The sequence below is a fragment of the Callithrix jacchus genome, chromosome 12 (genome assembly GCF_049354715.1).
Source record: "Callithrix jacchus isolate 240 chromosome 12, calJac240_pri, whole genome shotgun sequence".
Lineage (NCBI taxonomy): Eukaryota > Metazoa > Chordata > Mammalia > Primates > Cebidae > Callithrix > Callithrix jacchus.
In genome coordinates this window covers 52871485-52892522 of record NC_133513.1, presented here as the reverse complement: position 1 = coordinate 52892522, position 21038 = coordinate 52871485, and the positions used below count along the sequence as shown (strand labels likewise).

Sequence of the window (21038 nt, the reverse complement as noted above, 5' to 3'; positions counted from 1 at the left end):
GAAGTTGTGGTAGACAAAATAATGACCCCAAATATGCCAGTATCTTAGTCCCAAGAACCCATGCATGTGACCTTATATGTCAAACGGGGCTTTGCTGATGTGATTAAGGATCTTGAAATAGGGAGATTATCCTTGATTATCCAGGTGTGCCCACTGTAATCACAGAGGTCTGTGATAAAAGAGAGGTAGAGGGTCAGAACCAAAGATGTGCCAACAGAAGCAGAAGCCGGAAATGATGTGAGGAAGGGGCCATGGACCAAGAGGCGTAGGCAGCCTCTAGAGGCTAGAAAAGGAAAGGAAGCAGAGTCTCCCCAAATCCAGCCTCCAGTCCCACTGACACATTGACTTCAACCCAGTGGGACTGATTTGGGACTTTGACCCCCCAAGTCTATAAGAAAATAAATTTGTATTGTCGCAGCCACTAAGTTTGTGGTAATTTGTTACAGCAGCAACAGGGAACTAATACAGAGATGCACCTTTTAAAATCAACTAAGTCGTGTGTTAGAAGGGGGACTATTAGCCACATTTGCCCCAAGTGGTGGCTCATCAGCCCTGATTGATCATTCTGTAGGGGACAGGACAGATTTTCCATTACACTCTCAGCTCCAATGAAGGCTGATGCATGAGAAACATCTCCCATAGTTGGTCTGATGATAGCAGACTCCTGGATAGAGCTGCCGTCCCAGCCCCACAGTGGGGTGGGCTTGGCAGCCATCTGCCCTCATCACTACTGTCTTCATAGAATGCTGTCTCCACCCTAGCATGTGTCTGTCTCATTTGTCAAGCTGATGACATGGCAGTATGAAGAAAACAGATGAGACGGCCTACCTGCCAATCTGCTTCAAGGAGATTATAAAATCTAAGAGGAATGCTCGGGTGCGTGTGGATGGTGGGGGCATGTAGAGAAGAGCAAAGTTCTTTCTGGAGCTTTGGGAAAGCTGTTTGTGAGCCTAGACTTCCCCGTGCCTTTGAATCATTCACCTGGTTGCACCCAAGACATCCAACAGAATATACAGACTTGCCTCATTACTCCAGGTCTCCAGCTGAGACCACCCCTGACTTGTAAGGACTGAGGTCCTACCCCCTGTGAAGAAGGCTGAGACAGAGAGAAAACTCAGAGATTAAGTTTATAATAGTAATTACTCTGGCTTCCAGAGAACTGCAAAACGAGAACACATTCCCACTGTCTCTTGTCCCAAGGGTAGAGCCCATCCAAGTGGCCTCACCACCCCCGGTATCATGCACTTGAAGCCCAATCAGTTGGCTCCACCCACGTCTCATCTACAGGGCATTGTCAAGTTTCTTAGGTGTCTTCAATATGAGATGTTTAAAAAGCTAATCAGAAAAGGCCTCGATGCAAATTTTACTGCTGTTTTCTTTTGCAGCTCAGGGAACACAAACCTTTATCATTTTCTTTCATTCAAGTGACAGCTTTGCCCTAGCTCCATGGTTGTCATGCATGGTCCATGGTGCTGCTTTGATGATTTATAACCAGTTGAGTTATCATCTCATTAAGGTAAAAGAGATGAGTATGAGAACCTATTTTATAAACTGTAAGGCACTACACACATCTGGTGGCAAAGCTAGTAAAGCTGTAAATACACACATAATTAATGTGACTGCTCTCTAACGCAGATGGCATAAAGGAGACGGCCTCTACCTATGAGAGGAAGGGGAGAAGAAAAGATCAAAACTACTTCCTTCTCCAGCCAAGCTATGTCTGCTCTCCCACTCCTCTCCTCACTCCCAAGATCCGAACATGACAGGAGAGGAAAAGGGAAGAGGTCTTTTATTTCCTGGTTAACATCTCCTGCCTGGATTCCAAGAAGAAGACCCAAATGGAGACCTGTGCATTCACTGGCCCTCAAATGAGTGCCTACGGTAGACCCAGGAGCAACACCAAATGCTGCTGACTAAACCTGGGGACAGCAATTGGTATCCATGCCTCAGGCCTTTATTCTGCCTTTTCCTCACCAGTCAGGCCCTTGAAGTTGTCAAGAAACTGGCAACCTATACTTTTGTATGAAAACGAGATCCGAGAATTATATATTAACTCAGAACTTAAAGTAAAGACCACCTTCTAGCCAATATTCTGGCCCAGGATAAGATTAGGAATTGGATACTAAAAGAAAAGAAGCTATGCCTACCAAGGCTGTGCCGACCTGCTGCAGAAGCAAGGATTATAGAAGCTACGCTTCATTAATTAGAGGACTTCTATTCCATCCCTTTTCTCTTGCAACTCTATATGGAAAATACAAACAAACAATGAATGGAACAATAATTGAACTTAGTATCCCCTGCTAAACCAGAGAGAGCCTGTCAACAAAAAGGACTGAGAGAAGAATCCTGGGGAAGGCTTCCTTCAGAAATACCTGGGGAGCTTATTTTATTTATTTATTGTTTGAGATGGAGTTTTGCTCTTGTCACCTCTGGAGTGCAATAACGTGATCTTAGCTCACTGTAACCTCCACCTCCCAGGTTCAAACGATTCTCCCACCTCAGCTTTCCAAGTAGCCGGGACTACAGGCATGCACCATCATGCCCAGCTGATTTTCGTATTTTTAGTAGAGACAGGGTTTCATCATGTCGGCCAGGCTGGTCTCGAACTCCTGACCTCAGGTGATTCACTTCCCAAAGTGCTGACGTTATAGGTGTGAGCCACTGCAACTGGCCAGGGAGCTTATTTAAATGGGTGTCTGGGCTGCACTGCAGAACTACGGTGAGATGGCAGGAGGGGGCACCCTAACTGAAAAAAAAAAATCTCCAGATGTTTCCAATATCCAGCTGAGTTTAGGTCCTACCACATCAGGTGACCTCCCAAATGTCCCCTCATTTGAGGTTCCCTCCCACTTCCGCCCTGAGTACCCTGAGCACAAGCAAGTCTAGGGAGAAATGGCCCAAAGCATCCAGCAGAGTTCTTTCAAGTGCCCACCAGAGTGATGGCCACCAAACCTTCCTCCTGATGGCTCCCACTGCGTGCAGGGCAAGCAGGACAGTCTGTAAGACATCATCACTTCGGACAATCAGGGAAGGAACTGACCTGGGCAGAGACTGCCCTGAACACTCAAGGAACCTGCGCCCCAGAGCATTCCTGTTGAAGGAATAATAAGTATGGCTTTGGAACAACTGATTTTGTTCTTGTTGTCTCTCCAACACATATATTCACCTGTGCTGGTTTCACAGTAGCTCAGTCTTACTGCACAGGTGACCTAGGGGGCTTTCTTAAAAGCCAGAAGACTATTTAAATTTAGATCGCACACCCTGCAACACCCTCCCTGACTTAATGCTACCACCAATCATCTCCCATTAAAAAACCAAACAAAACAAAACTTCATTCTAATGCCAGTTAAGTGTTGCATGTATTGATTAAGCCTTCCCTCCCATCTGAAATTCTCCTTAAGGAGCAACATTTTAAAGCTTGCAGTGAGGGTCCTAAGCAAGCTGCTGCTTTGACAGCCTGAATGAGCAGCAGAAGGGACCCTGCTCCCCAGGCCGGCGTCTGGATTTCCCATCTGGCCCACACCTGCAGCTGCGTAATCCTCTGGCCCCCCTCCAGTGAGCCTCAAAATGTTATTTCACATTTTGGGTCCAAACGGACACTTTCTGAGAAGTCAGTGTAACTCATCAAGCTTTGGAAACAAGTTTAAGTTGTTTTTGTACTTTCCATTACCCAGGTTGTTCTGGAATGCAGCTCTGAGAGGTTCAATTTGCCTTCACATCAAGGAGTTGGAAAAAAGGGAAAAACAGAGGGAGAAAGCCTGCACAAGGAGACCAGGGGTCAGGAATTCAGAAGCTGGTGTTTTCCAAAGGTCCTGTTCAGCCCGCACTCCTCTTTTCCATTTCCGCCATGCTGTTGGGGCAAACTGCCATGGAAAGTGGGGGCTTTTGTCCTAAACGCACAGTATCAAGGTCCCCAGAGCTACAAGGATCTCCAATTCCTTTTCCCTGATCCCATGTCATCAGACCCACTAGAGTGATTCTTCAAGGCACTATGCCCAGAAAGGTGAAAGAACCACCAGGCATGGTATGGAGGCTGTGTTCACTATTATAGCCCAGTAAGTGTGGCTTCTCTCCCTGGGCTGGACTCCATCAGCTCATGCTGAGCCTCTGTTGCATTAGAAGAAATAATCCCTTGGGCTCAGGGCCTGGTAAGTGACCTCAAGTCAGATTTCATTCCAACCCATTCCTAAGCCAGGTACCCTGTGCAGGGCATAATGAGAGCCAATGGACAGGATGCCCCTGCACTTGGGAGATTTGGGACCCTGGTACAGGGAAAGCCACCTCCCTGGCTCTGGGGAATGTAAGAGACCTGAGAAAATAACAGCCTTGGATCTCACTACATTTTCTGGGCTACCTCTGAAAACCACACTTTGAATTCCAGTCCCATCACTGACCAGCTCTGGACTCCCTGTGACTTTAAATAGGCTATTCAACCACTCTCTGTGCCTCAACTCACCCCTCCATACAGTAGGGAGGATGGTAGCATGTCTCATAAGCAGAGTTGTTGTGAGGATTAGGCGGAGTAATCCATGTAAGGCACTCTATCATTATGTTGTTAGATCAATTTCAAGAAGCACGTTTTCCAACATAAAATGATTTGTGAAACTGAGATCTATCTTACAATCATTGCATATTTTAAGACATACTTAATGGAGTTTTCTCCCACCCCATCCTCCAAAAAAGCAGGTATTAAGTCAACGGTGCATCCTTCTAATCAACGTACTTGAGTTAAGGAAATATGATCTTTTAATTACCATTTCATGCATAGTAACGGCTGCAATGTTAAAGACTCACTTCTTCTCGGGTAATTTTGCAGCATCGTCTCTACCAGCACCCCTGGGGATGTAGGTGCCTACCAAGCCACCATCTCCTTTCTTCCCCAGCCCCTCTAGACTCCTTCAGGTGCTCTTAAATCTAAACTCATAAAATCCTTGCCAGATCCTTAGGGAGCATCCAACCCAGTGGTTCTGAGCCCTAGTGCTCACAGGAATCCTAGAGAGCTTGCTAGCCCCACAGGTTCTGATTCTATTAGTGGAAGTAAGGCCTGCATTTTTAAAGCTCCCCAGATGATTGTAACATGCAGCCAGAATCGAGAACTCTGGCTCCAGTCTCTCTCCTCTTCCATCTGATGCCTGAAATCCCCTCAATCCCTGCAGCTAACGAGTAGCGAGTGGCGGGCCAGCCTCTGCCGGGAGAATCAAAACTTCACTGACTCAGGGTGCAGAGCCCCGTAACAAAGGAGAGGTTCTTCCTCAGGCAGTCTTTGTTGTTTCAAGATAGGGAAAAAACCTTGAAAGCAACTCTACGCTGCGAAATGAGAAAAGCTGCCTCAAATTGAGTCCTTCCCAACCACCTAAGCTCAGATACCTGGAATTTATGTATTTGAATTTTGTAGACATCTTTTGACTTACAAAGGACCTAATTTTTTAAACCAGCCATGCTGAGAATGCAAGATAACTTTTATGCTGGCTTGATTCCATAAGAAATAGTGACTCATAAGAATCATCATCAGAAACCAATTTCTCAGAACTTTTAAGGAAATCTGTTTCTACGTAAGCTTGATGCAAGTTTGAAGGATTATATTTTCCCCTTCTTTTACCTCTGGCATCCATGCCAAGGTCTTCTCTTTATGGCAGACCTTGTTTCCTCTCCATCTTCTACTTTCATAGATACACTCCAACAAATCATACACGACTCATTTCACCAACCACAAAGATTCTACCACGTGCTGAAGAATTAGTGAGTTGGCTTCAATTGCACTTTAATTGACCCCCTAAAGGCGGGTAAGCATACATTTCCACATGTATGCAGATAGAAAAACATCTCATTGGGCACTAAATGTTTAATTCTCTGAGTAATTGGCAATTCGGTGAGAAAGCCACACTAGGAATCCCGATGCTTTTAAATCACAGTAATGGGAGCATCACACGACAGCTTAATGTTTTCAACCCATCAGAAACCAGAGTCCCAGTGAGCCTAGGGGGACTCTAAACAAACCCAATTAAAGCCAGGGGGAGTGACCTCTCATCTCAGCCGCCAAGGCCTGGGAGCAGGAGCAAAGTGGAGAAGAGCTGCTGAATATTAGAGACACACCATGTCCTAGGTGTTGAATGGGTCCTTGACACATGCCATCTCTTTTAACTTCCCTCTCACAGTAAGCGGGGAGGCAGGGATTATAGTCAGGCTCCCATAAGGTCACAAAAATAATAAACAGCAGACCTAGGACTCAGTCCTGGTCCCTTTGATTTCCAAGCCTCCTTCCACCAAGTGGTGGAGCAACTTGCTCCCAATCCGTGTATCCAGACCTGGGGAAGGGGCTGCTTCTCTGAGTTCTAATAACTCTTGGTTGAGAATCCTCTCTTTTTTGCATCCCTGGGTTGCTGCTGCCCCACGCCCCAATACTGCTCCTTAAGCACTTAATTAATGCTGTCCTGTGGCCAGTCCTGATGATGCAGGATTTTTCTCAGTTACTCTGTGGGCCAAAGACTTCCAGCTGGTGATTCCCCCACAATCATTGTTCGGGTCCAGGCTCACTGTAGGACACACCCTGACTACTCTGGCACAGATCCCACAGCTACCATTGTGCGCTCAGCCCCTGCATTCACCAGGGTCCCAATTTCTTGTCCGACATTCAAAAAATGAGGTTATGCTGACAGCCAGTGAGTGAGCAAGGTGAAAACTTTTACGGAGTTATGGAACAGCTCTCAGCAGAAAGGGGCTATGAGGATGGTCCACCACCCAAAGTCGGGTGGTCTCTGTGTCCCAGTATGGCTGAGTCCAGGGTTTTTATGGGCTCAGAATGGGGGGTGCATGCTGATTGGTCTGTGAGTGTAAAAACCAATTGGGGAAGGGCAGGTATAGGTGAAGAGGTAGGGGTTAATCAGAGGAAAAAGCATGCCATATGGAAAGAGAGGTACTCAATCCAGTCTGTGGATTTATCCATGACTTGTAGCTTGGCTTGCAGGCTTTAAACGGTCTTGGGTTTGAAGGTGGGGTTTTACCAGGGACCTACCTGTGTTTGCCTAGGGATTTGTCTACCTCCTGCTGTATTACTGAGTTCAAATCTCCATTCTACCACTTGCAAGCTGTGTAGCCTTGGGGAAATTACTAACCTCTCTGGCCTCAGTTTCTCCATATTTGAGGTGGAAATAATAATACCCACTCTGCTCTGAATACTAAATGAGCTCATTTATGATGGTGTTTAGAAGAGTGGACAGAAGCAACTGTTCCTTCTCCCATTATTCATATTGACTCAAACAGCACTGTTTCATAGGATCACTGTATCAAGGCATCCATCTTTCCACCAGTACGTGTCTTGTATAGTCTTTAGGGGTGGGTCTTGTTCTTCTCTCCTCTCCTCAGGGTCCACTCACTGATGCATTATCTCATAAAGGATACCAAAGCCCATTGAGGGCATTTTCTAATCTGAAGGGGACTCTGATAGACTTCTACTACTTAAGTCTTCCATCACTTTCCCCCACTTAACCTCCATTCTAGAAAACCCATAAACAGAGTATACCTGATTTTCTAATACCCATAGAATATTTTATATTTGTTTTTATACTTTGCAATGAAGAATGCTTCAGTAAATTTTCCTAAAAAAAACAGGAAACTCATAGATGATATAAGTAAGTCATGTCACTCCTGGGCTTCCTCCAACTCCCACTGTAGACCACAGGCAGCAGAGTCCCTCCCATGCTATGCTCTGACATTGCTTGACCTTGCCACCCTGAGTGTGACCTGCAGACTAGCAGCATCAGCCAGTTAGAGATGCAAATTCTTGGGCCACAGTCTTAAAGACTCAGAATTTGAGCCCATGGATTGTTGTTTCAGGATCCGTGCTCTTCACCACCACACTACACTGTTTCTCTTTATCGGCAATGAAACTGAGAACAGACTCATTGCAAATATACCCATTTCCAGCTCTGGTCCTCTACTGCCTTCAAAACATTATTGGCTTTTCACATAAAATTAGTTTATCACCCTTCTCAGATACTATCTATGATATCAGAGATAAGACTGGGATTTTTGACAGCTGTCTTCATGCTTTAACCCATAAAAGTAACAAACATGAATATTGCAGGCCAACACTAAGGACTTGTGTTGATGGGCCATAGGACCACAATGGGTTCTTTAAACCACGCCTCAGCAACCCGATTTCCTGCACAAGGGGCTGGAAATATAAGAAGGGGAAAATAGTAGAAGGGAAAATGAGAACGAGAAAGAACGAGACACCCTTCAGGTGTCTTCCCCTACTAGGGAGGTCCCTGAGAAATGACTGAATGTTTTTAGCAAAAGATTGGAAAAATAATATTATCTTGCCATCTGTTATTGCTTACGGAGAGCCATTAAGTGTATCTTAGAGACTCTGAGTTCCAGAGATGATCCCACTCAGGTCCCCTGACCCATTGTGAGTCACACCTCCTGTCTTCACCTCCACAGCAGAGGGGCCCCTAGCCCCAGGGTTTCCACACCTTCTGCAAGCTGGTCTTTCAGATCTCAGCAGCAGTCAGTCCTGAGGTCCTGGAACAGGGAATGATAAATGACAGCCCACTGGAGGAGGACCCTCTTCTTGTTTGCTTGGTTCTGGGGAATGCATCTTCTAGGCAGGGTCAACATGTGCTATGATGGTAAAATAATTTGGGGAAAGCATTTTGGAAGGAATGGCAAAAATATATGCTTTTGCCTAAACTCTACCAAAAGTGGATCACAGGTTGAACGCTGCCTGATTTTGGTCATTAGAAGCTGGTGAGTGACACAATATTTGAACTCAGTGCAGCCCTGAAGCAACCAGTTAATATTTGCCCAATGGAGAGGATTGACTTCAGTTTCCTAAAGATATTACTCCTGCTCTTCTGGTTACCCAGAGATTCCCACACATGCAGCAGAGACTCCTTCTGGCCAAAGGCCATTGTGGTCCAAGACCCCAAAGAGGAAGGCTCCAGAGGTGACTGTTGCTTGGCAAGTCAACCTCAGACATGAATGCTAGAACAAAGGTAATGCTTCCCAGACTTCACTATAGCTTATTCAAATGTTGACTGCTGGGCCAGGGGGGCTGGGGCTGAACCTGAGAATCTACATTTCTAACAAGTCTCCAGGTCCATGGCGGTCCACACTGAGGAGCACCATGTCCGAAAATCGTTTGAGCCAAATATTTTATTTCACCAATGCAGAATTTGGGATCAGAGAGGCTAACTATTAGGCGCAAAATCACTCAGCACATCAGTGACAGAGTTGAGACCAGTGTCCTGACTCCTAGTTTCTACCGTGTTCCCACTCTACCAGCTTACCTTAAAACAGCAATCATCATAGTCATTTTATCAACTATAACTCATTTTGAGTACCAAGCGCTTTTCCTATTTCCTCTCCTTTACCTTTACATTCACCCTTTGAAGTTGGGGACATGAGTCTCAATTTATAGAGGAAGAAAGGGAGGTTCAAAAACGTAACATCAACCATAAAAATTGGCTCAAGATCACAAGCCAAGGAGTGGAGCTGGATTCCACCCAGTTCTCTCTGACCTTGCACTGTTCCTCCTTACGCCTCTTCAAGTTCTCAGAAGTGAGCTCTCTACCAAGCACTGAATGCAAAACTCACAGAGTCACCTAGCTTACAGAAAGGACAGGCCTGAAGACTAAGGTAAAATTAAAATGATAAAACAATGAGCAAATATTTTTAAAATTATGTCCTGGAGGAAAGACCCCTAAACCCCAACTGCTCCAAAGGCTGCTTGTCATTCTCTTTCCAAAACCTTTCAGGGGTTTAAGGCCTAGATCCACGTGTCTGACACCACAGCCCTGTAAATTCTGTCCCCAAGAGTCCTCAGGCTCTGTGCAAACAAAATTAATAGCCTGCAAACTCTAAATGGGTGATTACAATCTATAAAGCAGCCCATAAAATGACATCATGGGGATTCATATTTATTCTCTCCCACTGATTTCCACTATAAATTTGCTTGGTTTATGAGTAGAAACGGTTTCCTCTGCTATGCGCCTGGGCATAAAGCTCACCTAAAGATGGAAACATCTTGCTGAGTTGGCTGGGGCTCACTTCACCCCCAGTGGTTCTCTGGTCAGCGGGACATGCAGAAGAAACCTGCCAAGGAAGCTCTGGAAACCTCAGAGCACCCACTGCCTCTACAAACATATCCTGAGAGCCTGCTGGGCTGCCAGTTTCTGTGCTAGGTCTTAAGCAGTAGCCAAAAAAAATGGGAGTGGTCTCTGCCCTCAGGGACCTTGTAAGTAGTTGGAAAGAAGAGACAGACACTAAACAGAAAACTACATGAATAACACGTGGGGGTTCATTAAGGAATACAAAGGGAAATTACAACAAGCTGTGAGCTGTGGAACAGGAGCAGCCAACCTGGTCTGGTTGGGGTGGTGCCCAAGGAGGATGAGTAAGTGGAGGCTAAGCAAAAGGGGGGCAAGGGAGAAAAGGAGAGACATCCAAGTAGAGGGATCCACATGAGTAGAGCCCAGCTGTTTGCTGCTGTTGCAGTTAAGCCACATAGTAAGTATTACATAAAGAATGACAAAAATTCAGGGTCAGACAACCCATATAAGACATAATAAGACTGAGTTTTCTTCCAAGTTCAATGGGAATAAATGAAGAGTTTTAAAGAAAGAATTAACATGGTCAGAAAACAATTTCAGAAAGAATCTGCCAGCCACAGTTAGAAGAATGGACTTGATGGAGAGGGGATGTGTAGGAGGGAAGGTCAGCAGATTTGTAGGGCACTACTGCAGTTGCCTACAGAAGAAGTGATGGTGGCCTCAACTAGATAAGAATAAATGGGCCACAGTGCTATCTAGGAGGTAGGAATGATTAGGGCTGTCAGACCCAGCATATGCAAAAAGGTCAGGGCATTTAGGAGGTGCATAGTAGATAATGGTGATCATGGACTTACTGGCACCGGCAAAATGCTTTGAATCCAATCTCATTAGCCAAGGTCATACCGGGAAGCCACTCAGAAGCCAGTGTTGGTACTAGTTCAAGTGACCACCTCACCAGGGCAACATGGCACATGCAGCACAAATCATTCTCTGGCCAGTTGACACTCTCAGCTTGCAAAAGAACACATGTGGCAGGATCCTTTCCTTCTGTTTAACTCAGGCTCTACTACTGCCTCAGATCAAAGGTCATCAATTGCAGGGTCAGCAGAAGGGGCATGGATCCCTGAATCCCACCACGGCTACAAGGGTTTTGGTTTCATATAAGTCATCCAAAGCCAGTCTCTTCTGGCCTTCATAAATTTCTCCCTCCTCCAAGCTCCAAGGGCATTTATATCAGCCCTGTACATAGTCCCCAACAGTCCTGTACATAGTCCCCAACTTACAATGGCTCAACTTACGATTTTTTGACTTTATAATACTGCAAAAGTAATGCATATTCAGAAGAAGCTGTACTTCAAGTACCCATACAACCATTTTGTTTCCTACATTGAGCGCAATAGTCAGTAAATTACATGTAATGTTCAACACTTACACAAAATAGGTGTTGGGCTAGATAAGTTTGCCCAACTATGAGCTAATGTAAGTGTTCTGAGCACAATTAAGGTTTAAGGCTAGGCTAAGCCACGATGTTTGGTAGGTTTAATGTATTAAACACATTTTTAACTTATGATATCTTCAACTTATGATGGGCTATCAGAATATAATCCTGTTGTATGTTGAGGAGCATCTCATTCTACCTTGCTTAGATTCCATTTATAATCACAACTTACTTTGTCATTGTTGCCTAATAATTGCATGTTCATTAACTTGTTTTCCAAAAAGACTTTAAGCCACCTTAAGATAGGCACAGCACACCCAGAGACAAGGTGCTGTAGATGAGTACCTAGTAAATATCAGAGAATGAAGTCAGTTGACTGGGCTCAAAAGAGAGGACGACGCTGGTCTGGTGATGCCAGACCAACAGGGAGGAGTGAGTGGGAAGACAGGCTCAGCACTGAGCTATCCAGGGTTGCCCTCAAGTCCTAGCCAAGATTGCTGTCACTCCCCAGGTACCCAAAGATGGTGGCTTCCTTGAGCAATTGATCTGAAAATAGGTCCCTCAAGCAGATCTGATCACTGAAGTACACACACTGTGCAAGCTGAGTGCCATGCTGAGCACAGCCCAGATGAAATGATTGCTCATCTTTAGGGCAACATCCCAGACAAACCAGTCCCTTTTATGTCTCACTCACTATGAAGAGAAAGCCCCTGCTCTCTTGCCCTCAAACATTAGACAGGCTTACAGAAATGCATTCCCATTTCATAATGCCTGCTGTGATTCCAGGTAATTCCTCTAAGTGCACTATTAAATCCCAGCAGCTGTTACACATAACAGCAAAGTCGACAATTCCAGCTGCTGCCTTGTCAGGAAATAAAGCAAAGCAGCTGTAAGTTTCCTAACACTAAGATGTGGCCAAAATGGCATCACAAGGGGTCACTCGTGCAGGTTTCTCTGCTGCCATGTGGATCAGGTGTGTCATACATACATTACCTGCCCTGAGTCTACTCTGATGTCTGAGGCTGGAGGACTCAAAACCATGGGCCATATTCCCCTGAGATACCCAGCTACAGTTATCTTTGAGATCCTCATGAGAAAGAACCCCGAATCAACATTAAGTCACTACCCACAAAGCATGCTCAAGGTGCTGGAGAGTTGCTTATGGCCACACAGCTGCAGCCAAATCAGCATTTGAACTCTGATCCGGTGAGCTTCAAAGCACAAGTCTGCTCTATCCTTCACGGTTCCCTATTGCTCTTAAAGCCTCGTATTTCCCTTACCCGAAAGATCCTGGCCATCTCAACAGTATTTTCTCCATCTGGGCCAACCACATGCCGACAGAGTACATAAATACTAATTTTTATGACCAAAACTGTGTTTTCTCAGTTGATCCAACATCAGCATCTTTGCACCTGCAACTTTCCATAAGAAGAATTTTTCCATGATGTGATGATAGAACTTGCAGCCAGCAGAGGGGATCATAGACATACATGTACACACAAGCCCACAACCATCTATTTCAAATCCTCTCAGCCTGAAGCACACTCTCCAGATGTTTCTATAAACCAGGTGCTTCAAGGCTGGCCAGCATCACCCTGACAGCAAAACAAGTTTGTATAAGGAATTTCCATTTAAAATCCAAGTTCCACAAAAGCTAAGCCAAGCAAGGTATCTAATAAACAGTAAAACTGCCACTGTCGTGACACATGGCTTAAAGTTGGTCACTTACCTAGGTGGGTCAGAAAGACACCAGTGTTTTTCATTTTCCCCAGCACCTCAACCCTCGTGAGTGCTAGGGTGGGATCCCTGGTGGGAGACTCCACCCACACTGACCCTGGCTGCGTACATTTTTCCAGACTTGTATGTTCTCCCGGCAAATGTATATTTTCCCCCTTCCCACCTCCCTCTGTGTGACTCAGCAAGCAAGGGCTGGGTAGGAGGAGTGCTGATAGGGTGAGGGAGGACTCTGTTCTCATTCCAGCTCAAGGAACAACCTCAGTCATAAACGAGAAGTCTAAGGAGAGAATCAGGAGACCAAGATTTGAGACCTGTTCTCAATGACTAAGACAGTCTGGGGTGAGTCCCACAGCCCCTTTGGTCTCAGTTCTTCATCTATAATTTGCATATTGAATGATACCTGAGGCTCTGTGATTGCTTGAGTCAGCCAACAGCTCAATCAGCCACAAAGAAACCATCTTTCCTCTTCTTTCTTCCAGCCTGGATAAAGCTTGTGGGGCATGAAATTTATGGGTTTGGTGCTGAATTGCATCATGTATGAGGCCATATTTGAGTTGGATTTTCATGGGTGGGGAGGCTTTGTAAAGGCATTGAAAGCATGGGGGGATGTGAGTGGCATAAACAAAGAAGTGGAGTCGGGAATGTGCTTAGTATCTTTTAAGAAACCACTAGGGGTGATAATTTAGACAGTGCACAATAGTATAACTAAACCGGTCTCTCAAATACTGAAACCTTTTGTACTGGTTGGAAAACAGCCAATGGCCTCGACTCAGAAGTGCCCCCTCAGCTGCCCCTGCTGCTGCAGTGCCCATCCCGCCCCCTAAACCCAGGATCCAACAACCGAAGTGTTAATGTCTGAGATGATCTCAATCCAAAGGGTGCCCATACCATGGAGACCCTAGGTCAACCCAAAGTCACACCACACATCTATCAAGCGTCCTTGCGTGCCAGATACCATCTTAGGCACATTTACATATGTTACTTCCTCTCCCCTTCACACTAACCTCTTCAGATTAAGGAACTGAGGCTTGAAGCCGTTATGTGACTTGTTCAAGGATGGAATAACAGTATTTGAATAAAGACCGTTAAATCCAAGTCCAGAGCTCACTTCATAAAACCCCAGCTGCCTCTGAGCAGGCTTGGCCCACAGACAGATGAGCTTGGAGGCAGTAGGAGGAATTTTGCCCTGCTACAAAGATTGTTTTAAGTTCATGAATTGTTAGTGGAACAAGTTATCATGTGAGCTTATGAAATCACCTTCTTCTGTAATTTTTTAAAATAAGAGGGATTCAAATAGGCTCAGAGACAGAGGGATAGATGAAATGACTTAATAAAACCCTTTCCCACCCTGGAACACTCCGTTCCCACATGAACAGGAAAGTCTATTTATTTTCAAAGCCCCCTTTTAACTCCTGAAGGACTTAGGAGACTTATATATGTCTCAAGGCAAAACAAGGTTCCTCTTATTTCCAACCACTCCAACTCTTCATTGCAGATTTTCTTCCTGCAGGTCTGACATTTTTGCCCACAGCTGCTGTCAGCTCAAAAATTTGGTTCTGGGATCTGAAAACCAGAGTCTGTCCAAGGCTGATCACTTTGCGAAAAAGACTCTTCAATTCTATTGGAAGTCTTCAGCAGAGAAACTGGTTTTAAAAAGCAAAAAGAATTACCAAAATGCATGCCCACTCCACTTTACCAAGCCTGCACAACTCATGTTAGGAGATGTCTACTGCTCCTCCAGCTTTCTCCTCTGGCAAATACAGCGGTGGTACCCAAGTCCTCATTAGGGCCCAGCAGCAGGACCAGGAGCAGCCCCTGTCAGAGAAACCAAAGCCAGTCGGGGAGAGAGAACTCATACTATAGGCTGGTTTCCATGGCAACGGATGCTCCCTCTTCCCTGCTTCTGGGCTCCAGGGAAGGGCAAGGAAACCCGCAAGAAGACAGTGTGGCAACTAGAGGGAGGAGGAATGGAAGCAAGTCCCCTTTCTTTGAAACCCAGGCAGCTGCTGCCTCACATGTTGATGGTTACAGCTTTGAGTGACCTTGGACAAGTTACGCCCCAGCTCTGAACTTTGGTTTTATCATTTGTTAAAAAAAAAAAAAAAAAGAGGGCTGGGCCAGAGATGATCCGGCAAAGCTGTTTCAGCTCTGATGTCCCAGAATCCAATGATTTGTCTAACTTGGCCAGTGATTGGGAGTGAGTTCACTGCTTCTTGCAGCCCTCTGCAAGAGCATGACATTCTGCAAGGCTGGAATGGATTGGCCTCACTCAGGGACCCCAGCCTTATCCATGCATCCATTCCCCCAGTCATGCTGTCTCCCTCACAATGGTCTGCTCTCATTTCTCTGAATCATCTCAGAGATCTATCTCACACATTCCTGAGGGTGCCCGGGTTTCCTGGGCCTCACACAAGCCATGCCAACATGACAGGTGAGCCAGAATGTCATGGCACCCCACTCAGCCACTTGCCTCCCACCTCACTGATGTTGTTGCATTCAACCTACAATTCAGATGCACACAGCCCACTAGGTGCCAGGCTGCTATGACTGTGCAAGTAAAGGAGCTCCAGGGAGAACATCCAGAAAGGTCATTTGTTTGGTGTGACGAGTGCTAGGGTGAGGTGAGGGGCAGGGAGTGGGATGGAAGCTTCCCAGGCAAAGGGGAAACCATGCACAGCAGCTGGGAACTGTGGACTCCAACACTCCCCAGGGTTTGGAAAAGTACTTGTAATTTTGGCTGATTGACCAAAAGTGGAAAGAGGAGGGTAGCATGGGAGATGGGAAGAGAGAAAGGACAGAAAAATGGACAAAGAATTCCAGGAGGTGGCCGTCTGTAGTGACTCATGCCTGTAATCCCAACATGTTGGGAGGCCAAGGTGGGAGGATCACTTGAGGTCAGGAGTTTGAGATCAGCCTGGCCAATATGGTGAAATCCCATTACTACTAAAGATACAAAAATAAACTGGGCATGGTGATGCACACCTGTAATCCCAGCTACTTGGGAGGCTGAGAGGAGATGATTTGAACCTGGGAGGCGGAGGCTGCACTGAGCTGAGATCATGCCACTGCACTCCATCATAAGCAACAGAGCAAGATTCTATTTAAAAAAAAAAAAAAAAAGGAATGCCAAGAGGCATAACAACATGGCAATGCTTCCAGGGCTGGATTTAGGGGAGAAAATGGAGTTCCTATTATTGGAGGTACAAGCCATATGCCCAGTGCTAGCTTTTATGGGAGTAGCAGGAGGACAGCTGAGGGCCAGGTTAGTCACTGAGCCCTCCAAATGAGCCTGCTGGAGGTATTCTTGTTTCCGTTGTATGCATGAAGAAGTGGCAACTCAGAACTACATGATTTCACCTAGTAGGTCAGCTACCCCTTTCCTGGAGTATATAATCTTGCTGGGGGACAAAATAAACCACCATGGAAAAATTACGACATGATTTAAAATCTGACATGTGGCCACTCTCACAACTATCCTCAGAAATCCAGAAGTTCAAGGAGGAACAATATCAAATAGGACTTCCTGCCGCCAGTGGACCTTAAGAAATGTTCAGCCTCTCCAGCATGATTCACCCCTAACCCATCAGACTCCGTGTTGGTCTGTGATGGCTCATCTCTGGCTGGGAAATGGTTAAACAGATCATTTCAGTGCTTGAATCAGGAGCTTCCTTAAACCCTAGCATAAAGCTGGTCTACACATAGGAAATTTGATTAGCTCCCTACGTTGGGCAATCCCAGTTATTAGTCCCTGCAAGTTGGTCTGCAGGATTAATGGTCTGTGGAAGAAACGAATCAAAATACAACAGTAAGTAGGGCTCCTGATGCTGGTGAGAAAAGCAGTTCTCTTACCCTTAAGCCACTTGCAACAAGGTCTGTGAGCGGACAGGGCCTTCATAGCACTCCCAATCTCTGTTTTCTAGTACATGTTCATTTTGACTTTGGTTTTTATTTACTGTAGGATGTGAAATTCTCTGCCACTGGGCCAAGACTTTAGGACTACATATAGCACCCAAGAACAGCGAGGGGGATGTGTTATGGGATCTTCCTTCCAAGGGAACTGAGGGAAAGCAGATACTGGGATCTTGGCAATCCCAGGAAACCTAATCAGTGTTCCCGTAACCAAGAGCTCTTTGAGGTCAGGGACTGTGTCTTATTTACCTTATGTCTGTGTGGCCTAGCACAGTACCTGGCATGTGGTAAGCAATGAATGGGATGGATGAGGGAGTGCATCAGTGAGGAAGTGAATGGTTTTCTGTTCATCAAAAGCTTTATCTGGGAGCCTGCTGTGCACAGAATATTGTACCCTACTATTATAGTAGCAATTTACACTGAACTCACAGGATTTGAGGGTTAAAGGGAATTTGAATATAACCCAATCTGGTATTTTTAAAATCACAGGTTGCAACCCATTAGTAGACCATGAGATCAGTTTCATGAGTCCTGAACATCATTTTACAAATGAAATGGGAATGGAATGAAATGAAGAGGAGTGGAGTGGGATGGAACAAGATGGAACTGGAAGAACAGAATAGAATGTTCCAGAACAGAAACTATCCAAGTGCATCACCTGTAGTAAAGGTGAGTACAGGAAAAACAGGTTTGTACTTGCGGGGCATCAGTGTGTTTCTATTGGGTGCACAGCATCTTAATAAGGCCAAAAGCCACTGATGAATCTAACCATTCATCCAGTGATTTTCACTGCCCTCAGAGGCCACCTCAGGGACAAGTAATTTTCCGTTTTGGTCCCCTCTTGTTATAGGACATGAATTTCATCCAGAAACAGCCTGTTTCACTTACAGACTGGCTGGCTGCAAGAATTAGGGCAAATCAGAGACACTATAGAAAGAAAAAGAAAATGTTTCCTAGATCAAAACAAACATCTAAGTGCCAGGATCATAGAGATGAGATTGATTCCATTTTCCACATGACAAACATTCAAAGATTTTAGAATATCAGTTGTGCCCCTGTTGAATGGCTTGGAGAAGAGGAGGAATAGTTCTAGTTCTCCCAACAGTTGCTCCTAAGAGATTGTTTGCACCTGCTCCTTATCCATCTCGGTTGTGTTTATGCAAGTTCCAGCCCATTGATGATCCATGGCATGTGGCACGAAGACTGTGACATTCGAGTCTGGTCTGAAGCGTGTCTGGGTGATGGCTGAGGTTAACCCATGCTGGCTCCTGGTGCTCACCAACTCTCTTCCTAAAAGCTCTCACATCATCTGTTCAAAAGCCTGCATCTATAAAGCAGGGTGATGCCATCATTACTGCTCTCTTGTCTGTGAATAAACAGCTTGAACTAACAGTAGTTTTCAAATGTTTTTGACCACAACCCTCAGGAAGAAATGTATTTTACAACATGGTTCAGAACACACCAGCACCCCCCAACACACACACACACACACACACACACACACACACACACGAAGCAATGCTTACCTATACTATATATAATGGGATGTACTATGATATTTTGTCCTGTACTACTTCATTTTTATGATGTTGGTGATGACCCATTAAATAGATTTCACAAGCTACTGATGCACCATGACCCACAGTGACATTGAACTAGATAGTGCCTTATAGTCTGAAAAGGCAGGAAAGAACCTTGGGGAAGAATTTCACACTGAGCCCATGTCTTTTCATTATGGTTATTTAGCTGTGTGCCTACGTTTGGTTGTGTGTAAAGGAAGATAATGGATTAGTGAGCTGCAGCCAGGCTGTTTTGGGGACTCACAAAGGAATGGCCACAGTTTCCTACCTGCCTCTTATTGCCCCCCTAGGCAAGCTCATTGAGAAAAGACAGTGTGAGTCTTGTACAGAACATGCTGACGGCTGTCACAGATACACGATTATTCTCCGTTCTCTTGCTGATAACAACGTAGCTGCCATCTTGTGTTTGTTTCCTCTAGGATTCGAAAGCAAAAACAATTTAAAGATTAAAAATCAGAAGCAAAGTTTGAATGGTGATTTTCTTTCCCCCAACCCAACTTGGGAATTTGTCTTTGAGAACCAACTTAATCAAATAAAGTAGAATCAATTTACTGGAGACATAATCCAACTTGCATAATTGTCCTGGCTGGTTTACACCACAGCTGTTCATACGACATGGTTCATTAAATAATGAAGTCTTCATCAGGCGCTCCTGCACTGGGCTACAATTCTTTTCCCCCACACCACCAAAGAGTGCTGCCTTTATTAGAATGCAGGGCCACCCATTGACAATGGGATAATCAGGGTATTTTTCTTTTATGTTTCATTCTATTAGCCAGACATCATAAACTGCACCAACTAAAAGCCACTGCAATTTCCCCAGTGGAGGATCCCATCACCAGATAATCATTCTGGACTGTGGGTTCCCCGTGGGCTGGGACCACATCCCTTCATCTTTATGTTCCCAGTGCTAAGCAAAGTACTCAGCATTTGGTGAGTACAAGATAAATATCTATTGAATTAAGAGGAAAATATCAGTGTGGGATTTCTCATGGTTTCAGAAGGGCAATGCTTAGAAATCTGGAGGCTCCCTGGTTGCAATGAGCATTTGGTGTCTTGAATACTTTGTCCCTTTCCTTTCTGGTTTATTAATTTTCCACTTGACTGGACCAAATTTTCCAACTCCACATGATAGCAGACAGGACTCTTAAAATCCCCTCTGGCCAACACCCATTTTTCTGTCATCAAGCTCAGAAGCCCCGCTGGGTGACAGGGAACCTGTGTCAATCTCAGTCTTCCTAAAGAATCCCACAGTTAAAAGAGGCCACCTGAAAATGGGCTGCTGAGAGGTGACAATGACCTTGGAAATTTCCTCAGTTGTGGGAAGTCAGCAATTTGCTTTACCAAGCATGAAAAGGAAGACTGGTAAAAGAGGAAGATTTATCAGCTTAAGTAGTTTAGGCCAACTCAAACTTGAGCTTGAGCGTACATGGGATTCTCCTGGAGGGCTTATTCAAACACAGAGGGTTGGCGTCACCTTCAGAGTTTCTGCTTCAGGTGTCTTCACCTCTAAGATCCAGGTCACACTGCTCCTCCAGGCACCCCACTTTGAGAAGCATTGGTTTAGCCCACTTATTACAAGCAAGACTCTAGAGCTGAATGTCTAGGCTGGAACCCTGAATCCATCACTTCAGTCAATAATTTTAGGCATTTAAACTTTCCCACCCCCGTGACGCAACTGTCAAACCAAAGCACCAAGAGCATCTTTCTCAAGAGATAGTTACGAAGGTCAAAGGAGGACATCCACTGCTTAGGGGTGTGCTTGGCAGTTAGAGCTTGATTCAAGTTAACCACATAAAGAAAGGTAGGGATATGGTCTGGGGGAAAAGCTGCTTGTCAGAGAAGCCAGATATGCATTGTAGCTCTAGCCCTGCCACTCTGACTTGCCATGTGACCCTGGGCAAGTGACTTCTTTCTGGGTCATGTCCTCATTAGTAAAATGGGGACACTGGGCATTCTATAATGGACTGAAGGGGCCTTGGAGCTAGAAGCTTCCAAAGCTTCTTGCTCTTGATCCTATCATATAGCGTCACATATCAGTACAGCCTTCCGAAACCCCCTACCACTCATACTGCCAACTACCAGGCCCCAGCAGGATAACACAAGACTGCCTCAAAGACATTGTCTGGTTCCTTTGCCCTGAAGGGTCTTTCCCTTTGGCTGCAGGTGCCCACCTGACTCAGCGAATGTAGTCTAAGGAACCCACTTCCACCTGGGAAGCACAACCTGGGATCCTTCTTGCTGAAACCCTATTGCCCTCCACCAAGATTTTTTTCTCCTTTTACTTGTAGCCAGCTCCACTCACGCCTCTCATTGATATTC

The 21038-nt window shown here is 45.3% G+C and overlaps 1 protein-coding gene across 49 annotated transcripts in view; it reads right to left on the bottom strand.

Moving 5' to 3' along the window:
• The window catches only part of KCNMA1 (potassium calcium-activated channel subfamily M alpha 1), a 767226-nt gene that overhangs the window by 423869 nt on the left and 322319 nt on the right, over positions 1-21038 (bottom strand). The window contains exon 3 of one of the 49 annotated variants that reach the window (XR_008475493.2): positions 18985-19131. The exons of the other annotated variants lie outside the window; for them this stretch is intronic. The gene's annotated coding sequence lies outside the window, so the exon portion shown is untranslated. The remainder of the gene's footprint in view (positions 1-18984; positions 19132-21038) is intronic. 49 annotated transcript variants of the gene reach the window in all.